At 50.8% G+C, this 14436-nt stretch overlaps 1 protein-coding gene across 1 annotated transcript in view; it reads left to right on the forward strand.

The window, feature by feature from the left end:
* Positions 1–395: 395 nt before the first annotated feature.
* Positions 396–14436, forward strand: part of ANXA11 (annexin A11) — a 38077-nt gene continuing 24036 nt past the window's right edge. Inside the window, exon 1 of the mRNA XM_074374307.1 lies at positions 396–531. The gene's annotated coding sequence lies outside the window, so the exon portion shown is untranslated. The remainder of the gene's footprint in view (positions 532–14436) is intronic.

Consider the following 14436-nt stretch of genomic DNA (forward strand, 5'->3'; position numbering starts at 1 on the left):
ATTTTCTTGGTTTTGATGACCTTGACAATTTTGAGGAGTACTGGTCAAGTATTTCATAAAATATCCCTGAACCGGGATTTGTATCATATTTTTGTCATGACCTAAGGACGCCTGTGGTGTCCTTTGGCGAGAGATGGCCTGTAGCTTCCTCCAGGAGCTGGGAGAGGAAGCTCGCAGCCTGCGGGCCAAGACCTCTCTCACCTGGGGGCGGGACCGGGCCCAGACCACGCCCATCGTTCCGCCCAGTCCCTCACCCAACCCCGCCTCCACCCCGTCCAGCCCCTGGCGCGCGGCTCCGCCCCGGGGCGTGTTGGGGCAGCGGGCCCAGGAGTTTTCCGACCCGCGGGCTCCTCCTCCCGCCCCGCCCAGACGGCTGCGGAACCCGCCGTCCCGAGCGCCCTGAGAGCGGGAGTGGGACAAAACTCGGGGCCAGTCCGAGGTTCCGCGCCCGGGACGCCTGCAGAGATAGCTGCTGCTGCCCGCGTCCCTGTTCGCCCCTCGCGGTCCCCCACCCCCGTGGCCAGTGGCCAGGTGAGTGAGGGTTCTCCGGGGCACAGGACGGGGCGGTGGCAGGGCGCCGCGGCCCCCTACAGGAAGCCCCGAGCCGCCCCGCTTCCCCTCCCGGCCCTGCGGCTTCCTGGTTGCATAGCATGGGGGGAAGGGGACGAGTGTCGGGCTTGTCCCGGACGGGCTGCGTCGGCCTGGCTGCCCAGCTCTGTCAGAGACGGGGGGTTGCCCTCCCTGTGGACTGGCGGTACACAGTCTGGGTCCCCCCCTCCCCGCCCCGGGCCACGGGATTGTGCCGCTCTGCTTGGTTCAGGGGCTCAGCTGGCTGGGGCCGGCTTCGGACCGGGTGAACCTGCGACAAGAAGGCGACTGGCTAGTGCAGAGATGGCCAGTGGCCACGACCGCTCTGACTCCGCTGAATTCTCGAGACTGCGTGTGTCCTTCCGGGAATGGCTTGTGCTGAGGCGAGCTAGTAGAGGAGGCTGCCTTCAGGAACTTTCCTCCGGAACTGGAAAGACAAATTCCTGGGAGCTGTTAGTGTTGGAGTTGATTTGTAAGGCACTTTATTTGAGAGAATGCGGGATCCATCCCAGGTGCTGTGTGTTTACCTGCTCTGCCTTTCCCCCATCTCCAACCTTGAGCTACAGTTTCAGGGAGGGGTTCTTGGACTTTTTCCACCCACCCTGGGCTCAATCCAGCCCCCTGAAGATTTAAAAAGGTAGAAACCTGTCTGTTGGCTTAAAGAAGAGTTGTGAAGTTCATCAGCTTGGGACTTTATAGAGGAGAAGCTAAGCCAGCCAGTTACAACCGAACCTGGGAACGGTCTGCCAGGCACATTTCTGTCCCTGCCCTTCTAATCAGTGACCGTTCTTTGGAGATTGAGTGTTTTTGGACAGACCCAGCGTATCTGTGGTGGCTGGCCATTCTGCCTTCCCTCCCTGCCTTCACTCTGCTTCCTGCGGCCTTGACCTGGGCTTGGAGTGGCCCTGTGAGGGGTGAGCCTCTGTCACACCCACCCCTCAGCAGGAACAAAAGCTTGCAGGGCAGTGCCAGGCTGAGTCCAGGAGCTGGACAGGCAGGGTGTGTTATCTTGCTCACTCTGGACTGGCTCTCATTGTGTTCCTTCAATCCTTCCTTGTTTCAGTCAGTTGTTGGGGATTCCGGGAGGATTAACAGGGCCCCTTCCCGCAAGGTACTCCGTGGTGTTCCTTGACGAGAGAGGCCAGGGGAGGTGCCGGGGCAGTTAGCTGGCACCTTGGTACCTCAGGCTCCTGCATTCCTCCTGAATCTCACCTCTTACTAGTCTCCGAGCCTTGGTTTCCTCATCTTTAAGGTGGGGGTAATAATAATACCTACCTCACAGGGTTATTGTGAGGATTAAATGAGTTAATTATACTTAACAACCATACAGCTGGGGCATTGATCTGAACAGGTGGTAGCTGGTGCACCATACCCATGTGTCCAGGTGGACGTCACCCAGGTTAAACATAAAGCTCTCAGCAGAGCCTGGCGCAGAAGTAATCACCTGTAAGCGTCAGCAATACAATTATAATAATAACCATCACTCCCTTCATGCAGCTGAAGGTCCAGCCAAGTTGAACTGCTTTCCTTCTGACCCGTTCCTCTGTCTTAGCTCAGGCTGTTCTGCCCTCCAACCCTCATTTCTGCCCGTTATTCATCACCCTTCTGGGAGCCTTCCAGGTGCCTGCTCCGAGCAGGAAGGGACAAGACATGCTGGGAGCCCCCGCAGCCCTCCTCCTCCACTCCTTTGACACCACTTCTCGATACTGGCCTTGCAGTACTAATTGTATGGCCACAAGTCTTATCTCTGCCCCGTCCTTGGTCTCTGGAGGGTGGGGGCTGTTTCTCATTTGTCTTTTGGTCTCAGAGCACCCAGGATGGACCTTGCCTAATGTAGGTATTCAGCAGATGTTATGCTGAGTGAAAGAGGCAGGCCAGGGAAGTAAAGTTTCCCTGTTGTTAAAATATTAGACCTTGGAAGCTGAATTTGGATAAGCAAAAAAAAAAAAAGGTGGGGAGAGTGAGATGGAAGTTCTGAGTCCAGACTGAGAGGTGGGAGTAGGAACTGACTGAGAGGCCAAGTAGCAGTTCCCTTTGATTCCTTTCTGTTTCCGGGGCCAGGATAGTAGACAGGGCTCATCCTGGATTGCTGTACCTAGAAGGTCAAGATCGATTAGTGATGCCTTGGCCATGTGATTTGAGGAGGCTGGGTATTTTGGGATGATAGGAGTGAGAATTGAGCCAAAAATAGGTGAGTGTGGGTTTTTCTTGGGAATTCACTGCAGAATAGAGGGGGTGAGGGGAAGCCAGTGCGGGCAGGAGGTGAGCGTAGAAACGGAATCTGTGCTGACGGCTGGATGTTCAGAGGACCCAGGGCCTCTCTGGAGCTCCCGCTCCTTCTTCCTGGGTCACCTATTCCTTCCTCTTCTCAGCTGCCATCCCTTCCCCCTCAAGCCTGAAGCAGTCCCTGGCACTTGGTCCTGGGGGGGGGCACTGGCGAAGATTCTGTGTGTAGGTGTGCTGTGCAGTCACAGCCAAGCAGACCGACTCCAGTTTCTCTGGATTTTTCTGTACAGCACCTGTGAACCCACTGCCTGCAGAACATCAGCAATTTGAGGGGTACCTAGATAGGAAAGCTCTTAGGGGAAATGAAAAAACTGGAATTTCCTTGTTGCGAATTTGCATTTTTAAAAAGAGTTGTTGAAATTCATTGGAGCTTTCTAATAACTCCTGAAACCATACCACATTACACTTGCTGACCCTGATTCAGGTACCCCACGAATTAAAGGGGTGACATCACGTGGTGGTTTGTGTTTGGGAGGATCCTGACAGTGTAGCCTGAACAGTGACTGGCTTTGCTCCTGACGTGAGAAAGTAATGGGTGAGGACAACCGAGGGGTCAAAAGACAGAGTGCTCATCCCTGCTGGGTACCCTGGTAAAGCCACAGAGCCACACAGAGTCCCAGTGTTCTAGATGGTAAAAATGCCCACCTCAGGTGGTTGTTTGCAGAATCTGGTGAGAAGATGTTTGTAAAAGAGGTTTGAGATCAGTGAGAGGGTGGCGATGGCGATGGCGATATCTTGGGTGTGTTCCTTCGAGGAACCTTGAAGCTGGGGGTGGAGTGTGCAGGTGGCTGATTCCTGGCTCTGTGATCTCTTAGGGTCTAGTCTTCCAGGGGCTTTTGCTTCTGAAGTTTAGGGGAGAAATAGGGGAGGAATTGCTCCTGAAATTGAGAGGGAAGTCAGGTACCTCCAGCCCTTACCTATAGCGTGGGGAGAGGCTGGCTTGGAGGACAGTGAGATGGAAAGCAGTCTGAGTGAGGGACAGGGAGAAACTCAGAGGCTCGTAACAGGGAGGCGGTGGGAGCATAGGGCTGACGAAACCTGGGCAGTGGCATCCCTGGGGGTAAAGGGTGTGTATGGGGGCGGTGCTGGTGATAGCGCATGCGAGCTTGCTTGTGTCCTCCTAAAAGGTCACAGCTATTTTAGGAAGCTGTGACAAGGGATGTTTCTATTGGACTCAGCATTAGTGAGTACCCACTGGTTGCCTAGCCCTGTGCTGTGAGCACAAAAGCAGAGGCCACCCCCACTAGGTTGTCCCCTGGCTGCTCTGTAGTGCAAATGTAAAATAATTTGTTCAACCTTTCCCTTGTTGATGGGTATGGAGACTGTTGACTGTTTTTATAATTTGAAACAGTGTTGGAGTAAACAATCTATAGGATCCTGTTTGGAATGTTGAATGTATTTATTTATGAGGAAGAGTTGCCGTTTTTATGATACTAAGTTTTCCAAATCAGGGACAGGTTACAGGCCTTGGAATATGGAATGTCTTTACTAAATATTAAGAATGGGATTCTATATGTGTAAGCACATTTGACTGTCCTTTATGATTGGATTACCGCATTCTGTTGATTCTTATTTTGTGGTTGGCTTTATTCCTTTGACAACTATGTAAGTTTAAAAAGCTAAAGATCTAATCTGCTCTTAGAAACAGTAATTAGTACATATACGAAAACTAAAAAAAAAGTGCAATATACTGTTTATATGTATTTACATGCAATATAATGTGCATGTGCAGTCGAACTATAATAATTCTACATAATAAAACTGGAAGAAAAAAAAAGAAATAAAAAGAGACAGATCCGAAAGGCTTTGCCAGTGAATTGGTCACATATGGAGAGGAAAAGGAAGAGATTAGTGTTGAAACCTAACGTTTTAACCCTAGCAAATGGGTGAAAAAGGATGTGAATTACTAAGGTAGGAAAAACAGGAGTATTTCGTAAGAGAAAATAAAAGTTTAAAAAGCAAAAGTATTGATTTTTAAAATAAATACTTTTAGTTTTCTGAAAAAAAAAAAAGAATGGGATTCTAACTGGATGTGCTGGAAAGCTCTCTGTATATACCTCATGTAATATATGTCACATAATTTGGAAATTATTCCTAAATAATTTTTTCGTATTCTTTCTACCTGTTTTTCTGTTTGTTGGTCATTAATTTCAACCTTTATCATTATTCCTTTCTTCTTACTTTTGGCTTATTTTGTTGCTCTACTTTTAACTAATTGGTTCATTTATTTTTAGTCTTTTATTCTAATGAAAAAAGCACATGAAGCTCAACATTTTCTTCTGAGTACAACAGTAGCCGACTGGCCTTGGTATGAAATGCTCACCTTTCCATAGCTTTCTAGTTATTATGTAGATAAGTTTTGATCCAAGGACTTATTAGAAGGTGGCATCCTGAATTTCTCAGTAGTTTTGTCGGGGGTATGATCCTATTTTAATGTTTGCTAACTTTATTGGGTTATGATTAGTGACTGTGATTGGCAAAATCTCTTGTCGGGCTGTGTTAAGATTTTCTTTGTGGCCAGCTACACAATCAATGTGAAAAAGTGCATGGGCTTGTGTTCTCTGTGGACACAGACTTCAGAGACATCTGTGATCTTGAGGTTGCCCTCTACGGCTTTGCTTATCGATCTATCAAATTCTGAGAGCTGGATCTGAAATTCTCATTTTAATCTATTTTAAAATCAAGGTCAATTTATATTTGTTCTGGATTTACGGATTTGGCGTGCATGTTTGATATATGTTAAGTTTATCAAGCTTGTCTTTGTGAATTATACCTGGGGTCATTTGTTGCTTATTTAATGTTTTTGGCCTTTGGCCCTAAATTCCATATTATCTGTGTTTTAGGAGTGTATATCGCCAAGAATCTGGGAGAATCCCTTATTCTATACAGTCCTAAAATTATTAACTCAGTGCATTTTATAAGATAGTGAGTGAAAGGCTCAGAAATGTACAGGCAGCAGGCAGTCAGGGAGTTAAGCCATGTCCTTTAGTGTCCACTCAGGGTCATGCAGAGTGGTAGTAATAAGGCCCCTGCCTGCCTCTCAGCGCCCCGATTATTGTGAGCTCCCCATCCTTGCCTGTCCCAGTGTTTCCCACGAAAGCCAGGTTTTTAGGAGGGATGGATAAAAAGATCTGCCTGCAGAGCCCAGGGCCAGGCCTGGGTACCATGCCCTTACAGTTGGTTCCCACTCCCTGCCCCCCATGCCTTACGTCCAAGGAGATGGACAGCTCTGACTTGCAGTTACACGTTTCCTTCCTCATTTGCGGCAGCAAGGTGGACTTGCTCTTTTTTCCCAAGGGATATGACAGAATAGTACACAAAAATGTCCCAGGGCCAGATGTCGGATATAAAGACCTGGGTCCCAAGTCTTACGCTCTTTTCTATGCTTGTGCTTTAAGTCACGCAAACTATTTCAAGAGACTGGAATGGCCTAAGCCTTGTGGACCCATGAAATCCTGGCGAGCAGGTTTTCAAGTTCTGTGTTTCCAGATAAAGGCAAATGGCCAACATATGGCTGGAAAAAACCCTTAGCCTGCGGAGGCAGGATTATTGGGAAGTCCTCAACATGTTTTTAATATTGGTATTTCCATTTCTAGTTTTTCTATGTATTTTTCTAATATGTCTTTGCCTTAATTTTTAATTTTTCTTTCTCACTTATAAAAAGTTTCTCTTGTAATCAGCACATGACTGGGAGGTGGGGGGAGATGGTAGAAGGCAGTGATAATAACAACAAGCTGAATTTGGTAGTTTCTGTCTTTGGTAGAGAATTCAGCGTCTTATTTTCTGTTTATTCTTTATTATACTTAAGTGATATTTCTGTCCTGATTTCTGCTGTCTTGGTTAAGTTTCTCATCATTCCTCTTCCCCACCTACCTGCATTAGGATTCAAGATTGGTCGTGATTTAAGAGAGGAGTTTCTCTCTTTCTACAGAAATTGGAATCCAGGGTTAATAAGTGTCTGTTCTATGAGGTTGTCCAGGCATCAGGCTGCTTACGTAAAGTCGCTCCCAGCATTCTCCAGGGCTTTGGTTTTCAAACTTGAGCATGTTTAATAATAACCTAGCGGGTCTGTTAAAATAGATTCCTGGGCCCCACCCCTAGAGGTTCTGATTTAGGAGGTCTGTGGTAACGCCCGAGAAATTGCACTTCTGACGGGCGCCCAGGTTGTGCTGATGCTGTCAGTCTGGGGCCCACACGGGTGGGTGGTGCTGCTCTAGGTGTTTCCCATACCTGCTCGGCCCGGAACAGCTGACTTCCTGACAGGCCCTGCCTAGCTGCCAGGGATGCTCAGAAACACGGTCCGTATTTGGGGCTGCCCGTGCCAGGCTGCAGCGAATGTTCTGTTACGGAAGCAAAAGGGGGCAGATGGTTGGGGAGGGGGAGCAACCAGAAGTTTCTGGAACACCACCCACTGCTGTTCTCAACCAGAAACCATGACTGTGCTTGTCAGTTTTGCCATTGGCTAAGGCAGCCTTCCTCGGGTTGGGAAAGGGGACTGGTGTCTCATGACAGTGGCAGGCCAGCAGGCAGTGCAAGGCACCACAGCCTCCGGGCCCGTGGGCTGGTGACTGGACAGGCACGTCGCTGCTGCTACTTTGCCGATGCTCTGAGGGTCATCGCTGCTTCCAGGCTGTTCCCGATAGTCCAGTCTGGCAGCCGTGCATCCTGCCACTTGGAGCCACCTCCTGATCTTGGCCCCTTGGGATGGGGATGGGGGTGTTTCCCTCCAAGACCCAGCTTTGGGATGGAGAGTATTCTACTGTGCTTTCTCCTCCCAACTCACCTTCCTCAGCTCCAAGTGTTACACATCCAGGTGTTGACCATCTCCATGAGACCCTGGGGGCAGAGGCCACATGAACCCTGAACTGAGCTGGGCTGATGGTCAGCGAGGCTCCTAATCCCCCATACAGATCGGAACAAGTGGCCACCAACCACTGCTCTCTGCTGTTGTTAACTCACGGGGGAGCCTGGGGAGATGCAGTGCCCCCGAAGATGATGCCTTCTCTGCGGATGATCGTGTGGGGCTTTAGCAGGAGGCAGCAGGGTCCCTTTCTCATTCTGGCTTTCCCAGGATAGCCTTTACGTTTCTGAGGCCATTCTCCAGCCCTGGAAGGTGGAATGGCACCCGGAAGTGTGTGAGTCGCGGGGAGCTGGCCTGGGCTGTGATGCATTGGCCTGGAGGTCGAGAAAGGCGGTTGAGTCTTTGTCCTGCCCCAGCTGGTCCTGGGACCCCAGGCGGGCCTGCTCCCCAGGACTCGGCTCCCACTCTGGAAAATAAGCTGGTTGAAGCAGAGGATCTTCTGAAGGCCCCTTCCAGCTCTGATGTTGTAGGATTTCTGTGTAATCCAGGGGCCAGTGCACTGGGAATTGGCTTTATTCCTAAGAGGTGTCTTTTTGAACCTGCTTGCTCAAGTTCAGCCCCTTGGTGGGGCCTGGGCACTGGCCCGTTGCCTCTCTCCCTGCCTCCTTTGCCTGGAGCTTCTCCAGGCCGGGCCACCCCAGGTTACAGCCTCGGGGGGCAGTTTGAGGCACTGCCTGGCTAATGATTGGCGTGGGTTCCAGCTATTCTTAATTCCTGGGTGTGGGCTGGTGGGGGGGCGGTTGAATGTTTAACAGCACATTGCGTAGGTTTTTGTTCAGTGCCAGGGAAAGCACGGTCAGGGCTGGTGGAGTGCTGCCCAGGGGCTTGACGGCACCCGCCACCCACAGCTCAGAGGTGAGGCGGTGCCCCAGCAGAGTCAGGGATGTTCCGACGCCTCTCACATCCCTTGAGGTCTGGCCTTGTCATGGGAGGGGAACGTCTGACATAAGTTCTCTCTGCCCCCAGAATTCCTGGCGCCTCTGTACCAGAAACTCTGACCAAAGAGGTCGTTGGAACAGGTGCCACCAGGATGTGAAAGAGATGAGTCAGGGTCCACTGGTGTCCTGTCGGTATGTGTCAGGGACCTCGCCGTGCCCTGCCCCGTGGAGGAGGAGAGGAGAGCCCTGTCCTACAGCCCAGGCACTGACTCTCTTGCTGGGAGGCCTGGAAAAAAATAATTTTCGCATCTGGCTTAAAGGCAGGCCAGGATCGAACTCGGCTTAAGGAAGGTGTAAAGGAGACAAGGACAGGCTGCTTTAGGATCAGAAATCCTGAAGGTGGGAAGTGCTGAGGTATCGGCTTGGCTGAGCTACAGACATGCATTTCCTGCATTCTTTCCAGCACCTGGAGACCTCTAGGGACCTTCTGTTTTCTTGCAATGCACAGTGTCACTCTTGGCCCAGGGCCCTTTGGCAGGCCTTAGGCTCCCCCCTCCACAGGGGCCAGCCTCACCTGAGCTCTGAGAGAGCATTTTCTCCTCCAGCATGATCTGTAGGCTCTCGCGGGGATTTCTTTTCAGCTTCCAGCTGAACAAGGCTGTCTGGGGACTTTGTCACCATTAGAAGAGTGGCCCTCGATGAGTGCTATTTGAAGCACTGCATTCTAGGCAGGGCAGGAGTGCTCAGCCACTTGGAGCTGGAATAGATACTCTCTCAAGTCTTCTAGGTTTGAAAGACTGGGCCTTTCCAAAGGCAGCTAGACTGTCCCAGGACTGGGCAGTATCAGGGCCTCCCTGATAGAGGCCCGGGGACTCCCTGCTGCCTTTAGACCTTTAGTCTGGCCTGCCACCCCTCTCCCCGCAATTTGTTGTGAGAGAGGAGCTGTGACTGACTTGCGGATGAAGGTGAGATGGCTCATCCCATCTTACGTGGCAGGGCCCTGGGTGAATGCCTGTTCCATTCATTACAAATACAGGAGCTTGCAGGGACAGCCCAGGTAGGGACTAGTGGGCAGCCAGAGCAGGCACCCGGGATGCAGGCGCAGCAGCTGCAGCCCTCACTGTGTGCCACCACGTGGGGATGTGGAACCCTTGTTACCAGGACTCCTATTTTTTTAATTTAAAACAAAATTTAAATTGGAGAGTCTCTTTTGCAGCCTCATCCCGCCCCTCCCCACAACAAAATAAATGTTTGTGAACTCCAGAACCTCCAGGGAGCTCCAGGTTCTGGGCAGCACAAGTTGACAGCCACAGATCCCTCGCAGGCTCACTCATTTAAGGGCGAGGGAGAGATACAGGGGGGAGCCTTAGGTTTGCCAGGGCCCATCAGAGAGAAGCTGGTGTCCTCCCACCTCTCCTCCCTGCTCTCAAAGAGCCATTTCCTGAGTCTCAGCCTTAATCTCCATTCTGCCTGGAAGTGGCTCTTAAACACATTCTGGGTATTATCCTGAAACTGCTCTTTTGTGTTTATCTCCCTAGCTAGAGGGAAAGCCTGGTGCAGGCCCGGACTTTATTTTCCCTCCTGTGCCACAGGGAGTGTAGCCCAGAGTGCTGGGTACCTCTCTGAGCCCAGAGATGGAATTAGTGTAAAGATAATGAAACTTTAGCTTCAGGTTCAAATCCTCAAACCACCCCACCCCCATCACTTGCATGTGGCCCTTCCAAGGCTGTGGGAGGGGCCCTAGCAGGGAATTCACAAAGTCATGTAGTTTTGTAGAATTTGCAAAAAAGTCTTCTAAATCAGCTGCTTAAAGAGGGCTCCTAAGATTATGTAGGCTTCAGGCTCCACAAAATCTGGACCTCCCTCTAGAGATGCTGGTGAAAATCCAGGGATTGGCTGGCGTCCTGCCTTTTGGACAGTGGGCTCTTGGCTTGGGGTCAGGAAGTGGTGGGAGTCCTGAGCCAGCCCTGGGAGGCTCTTGCTTTGTCACCTGGGCCTGTCACTTCCCCTCTCTGGTTGTCAGTTTCTCCATTTGTGACAGGGATGCTGAGGTGGGGTGGGAGTGAACTGAGTCATCTCTAGGGCTGCGTGACCTCTGGTGTCCCAGTTGCTTGGTCCTAGCTGGCTGGGCATGATCATCCCGCCCTCACATCACACTGCCCACCTTTCCCCTCCCGAGAATATTTGCATTGCTGGCTGGGTGTGTCTGGGCTGGCCACACAGAACACACTCACAGGCCCCAGGTCTCACCATGGTGATTCATGTTGACTGATAATACAAGCAAGCAAAGCTTTATTGAGCTCTTATTCCCAGGAGATGTGAGCTCCGGGTTTCTCTCTCCCTTCTCGGGTGGAGTGGGTTTTTTTCGTGGCCTTGGGTTTATTGCTTCCCGTGTCTTAGAAAGCTTGCGGAGTGAGGTAGACTTGTGCACTGATCTCTTACACAGAGAGAGCAGAGGCCTTTTCAGACAGAACCCTGTGGAAGGATGGAGGATGGGGGAATGAAGAGGAGCAGTGGTTGCTGTGTGTATTCATTCTCTGTTGCCACTGCAACAGATTATATATATTTAGTGGCTTAAAGCCACACAGCTTTTCTGTGTAGTAAAATATGCACCTCATAAAGTTTATCATTTAAATCACGTTTAGGTATGCAGTTCACTGGCATTAAGTATATTCACATTACTGTGCAACCACCACCACCACTCAGCTCCAGAACTTTGCATCTTTCAAAACTGAGACTCCGTTTCCATTAAACACTAACCCCTCCCATTCTACTCTTCCCCCAGCCCCTCCCTGGCACCCACCATTCTGCTGTCTCTGAATCTGACTACTCAGGTGCCTCATATAAGTGGAATTATGTAATGCTTATCTTTCTGTGGCTTATTTCACTCAGCATACGTCCTCAAGTTTCAGCCCCATTGAGGCATGTGTCAGAATTCCCTTCCTTTTCAAGGTTGCATACTATTCTGTTGTGGATACACCACATTTTGTTTATCCACTCATCTGTCGATGGGCATTTGGGCTGTTGTGAATAATAACTGCCGTGAACATTGGTGTGCCAATATGTTTGAGTCCAGCTTTTAGTTCTTTTGGGTACAGACCCAGTAGGGGAATTACTGGGTCATATGCTTCATTTTTTTGAGGAACCACCCTACTGTTTGCCACTGTGGCTACAGTGTTTTAGCACATGACTTTTCTGTTGTGCGTTTTTGTCTAGTGCATCTCCTGGTGTTTATTGGCAGGGTTATAGGTTCCAGGTTTTTCCTGGAAGCTTTTGGGGAGAGTTTGTTTCCTTGTCTTCAGCTTCTAGAGACTGTCTTCTGCACCCCTTGGCTTCTGGCCGTCTTCCTGCATGGGTGGAATCCCAGTCACACTTCTTATGTTCTTTTTCATCTTAATTTTTCCTTATTCTTTCCTTTCATCCTTAACACAGCCTGGAAATGACCCATGGGCCCACCTGGATAATCCAGGGTAATCTCCCCATCGTGAGGGTAGTAACCTTAATCGCATCTGCAAAGCCCCTTTGTCATGTAGGGCAACATAGGCACAGATTCTGGGGGATCAGGGTGCCAGCTGTCTGTTGGGAATATTTTTGATGGATCTAATCAAGGAACTCGATGGTGCCTTGACCTCGGGCTTTGAAGAGCGCTCCCCTCTCCCCCTTCCCAACCTTGACCTGAAGCACTTGTGACCATAACAACTGGTTAGGCTCCCCGCCTCACTGTGTGGGCTGGACACCTGGTAGACACTGAAAAGGTGTGGATGTATGTTCAGGGTGTTTGATGACCCTTTCCCCCACTTTCTAAACATCAGAGCCTGCCCTCTTTAGCCACTTGTGAGAGTACAACACTGGCAGAGTTGATCACAGTGGAGAGAACTGTCTATACTTTACAAAGGTCTTCCCTGTTCTTACTTCATTCAGTCCTCACAGTAATTCCAAGGTAGGTGGACAGGTCATACCTTTGCAGACAACTTGGAGATTCAGAGAGGTTAGTTGTCCTGCAAATGTCACACAGCAAGTGGTGGTGTTAGGACCCAGACCCTAGCTATCCTAGGCTAATGCTTCTTAGGGAGTAAGTTAAAATTAACTGAGTATCTTCTATATGCTAATAAGCTACGTGGTGAATAGGTTTATATGTATGTATCAGTGCATTAGACCCTCACCACCACATAGTAAGATGGATGTATTTTCCCCAGTTTTATAGGTAAGGAGAAAGGCTAAAAGAAGTCAAGCCACATGCCCAAGGCCACTCAGCCGGCAAGTGGTAGAGCTAGAATTGGACCCATTGTCGTTGGTCTCCAGACCCTGTGTATTGCCCTGGCTGCCCAGCAGCAATGTTAGAAGATGCTATCTGGGCTGTGTGGGCTGTAGATAAAATTCACAGGACAGAGCTGAGAAGTCTCTTGTGACTGCCCTGTGATGTTTGTGACTCTCGATGAGGGAGTGTATGTTGCGGGAAAATGGGGGAACTGGTTTAGAGTGTGGGAAAGAGAGTAACTGGGAATGGTAGAAGGCCCTGCAGAGAACCTGGGACTGGATGTTATGAGACCCAGTGATAACTTAGGCTGTGTGCCCTGGATGAGCTGCCCACCTTCCCCTTCCCCACCAGACAAAGGAAGGGTTTAGAGAAGGAGCTCCCCAAGTTCCCTTCCAACTGAGCTGCTGACAGGTTGCGTTGTACAGACAGTACCTGTCACCGGGCTTGGAGTGGGGTGCACTCCGGTAGGCCCAGGCGATCCTGGAGAAGCTGCACTTGGGTTGGACTGTGCAGGAAATGGAGGGCCTTGAGAGCTAAGCGGGGACAGCAAGAAGGCCTCTGACACTCTGGGACCTGGGCTTGATTAACACCTGCTGGTCCCTCCTGCGCTGTTTCTCGTTGGGTCCTGAGGAGCCCTTCTGATCAGATGCAGTAATTGGGAGCAGCCTCGCCAGTTCCCCACGCTGAAGTGGTGAAACTGACAGACACAGACCTGCCTCCCCAGCCTGAGCTGCACTTAGGAACAGACTGCAGTTCCCCTTTGGGCGGAGGGGGGTGTTTCCTTAGCTCCTGGCCGCCCCTTGGACTTAGGTGGGGGGGGGGGTTCTGTCACTGCATCTGTCACAAGAACCTTGGTGACTCCAAGGAATGCAGCCTGAGCCCCGTCACATCCCAGGCCTGGGTTGTCAGCTAGATAATGACACCATACCTGGGTTCACCAGCCTCCTCTGTGGCCACTTTCCACTCCTCAGAAATCCGGATTTGGGGTTGGCATTGGACTAAGTGTTGGTTCTTCCAGAAGCCCATTTGGTGTGGGCAGGTGTCAGAGGGGACTCTCCCCACGAACTGCAGTGACCCTGGTTTGCCAGAGCTGGGCTGTGGAGGGCTTGGTAGGGAGACCTCCTGTGTGAGCCTCTGTGCCTGCTTGCAGGTCCCTTTCCAGGAAAGGGCTCCTTTCTCTTCTCAGTCCCCAGGACCTGGTCTGGGAAGGCAGCTGATAGCAGAGAAAATGGCTTCAGTCAGGGCTGGGCCCAGAATGGATGTAGTGCCGGCAGGTTTCAGGGGGCCACAGGGCCGGAGCTGCGTGCCAGGCAGGTTTCTCCTCCAAAGGCCTTTTCAAAGGTGCTTCCTCCTCCATCTGGATCCCACCATCCCTTTTTCCTGGGGCTTGGACCAGGCCCCTGGGCACCAGGAATACATTGCCAATTTCCTGTTGGTGGTTTCCCCTTGGGAAGATTGGAAAATCCAACACAGCCATTCCCACCCTGGGCCTGCTGCTGCTGCTGCTGCTGCTGCTGCGGGGCTGGGCTTGGTGTGGGAGAAGAAACCTGCTGACTTCACCTCAC

The sequence above is a fragment of the Camelus bactrianus genome, chromosome 11, assembly GCF_048773025.1.
Source record: "Camelus bactrianus isolate YW-2024 breed Bactrian camel chromosome 11, ASM4877302v1, whole genome shotgun sequence".
NCBI lineage: Eukaryota > Metazoa > Chordata > Mammalia > Artiodactyla > Camelidae > Camelus > Camelus bactrianus.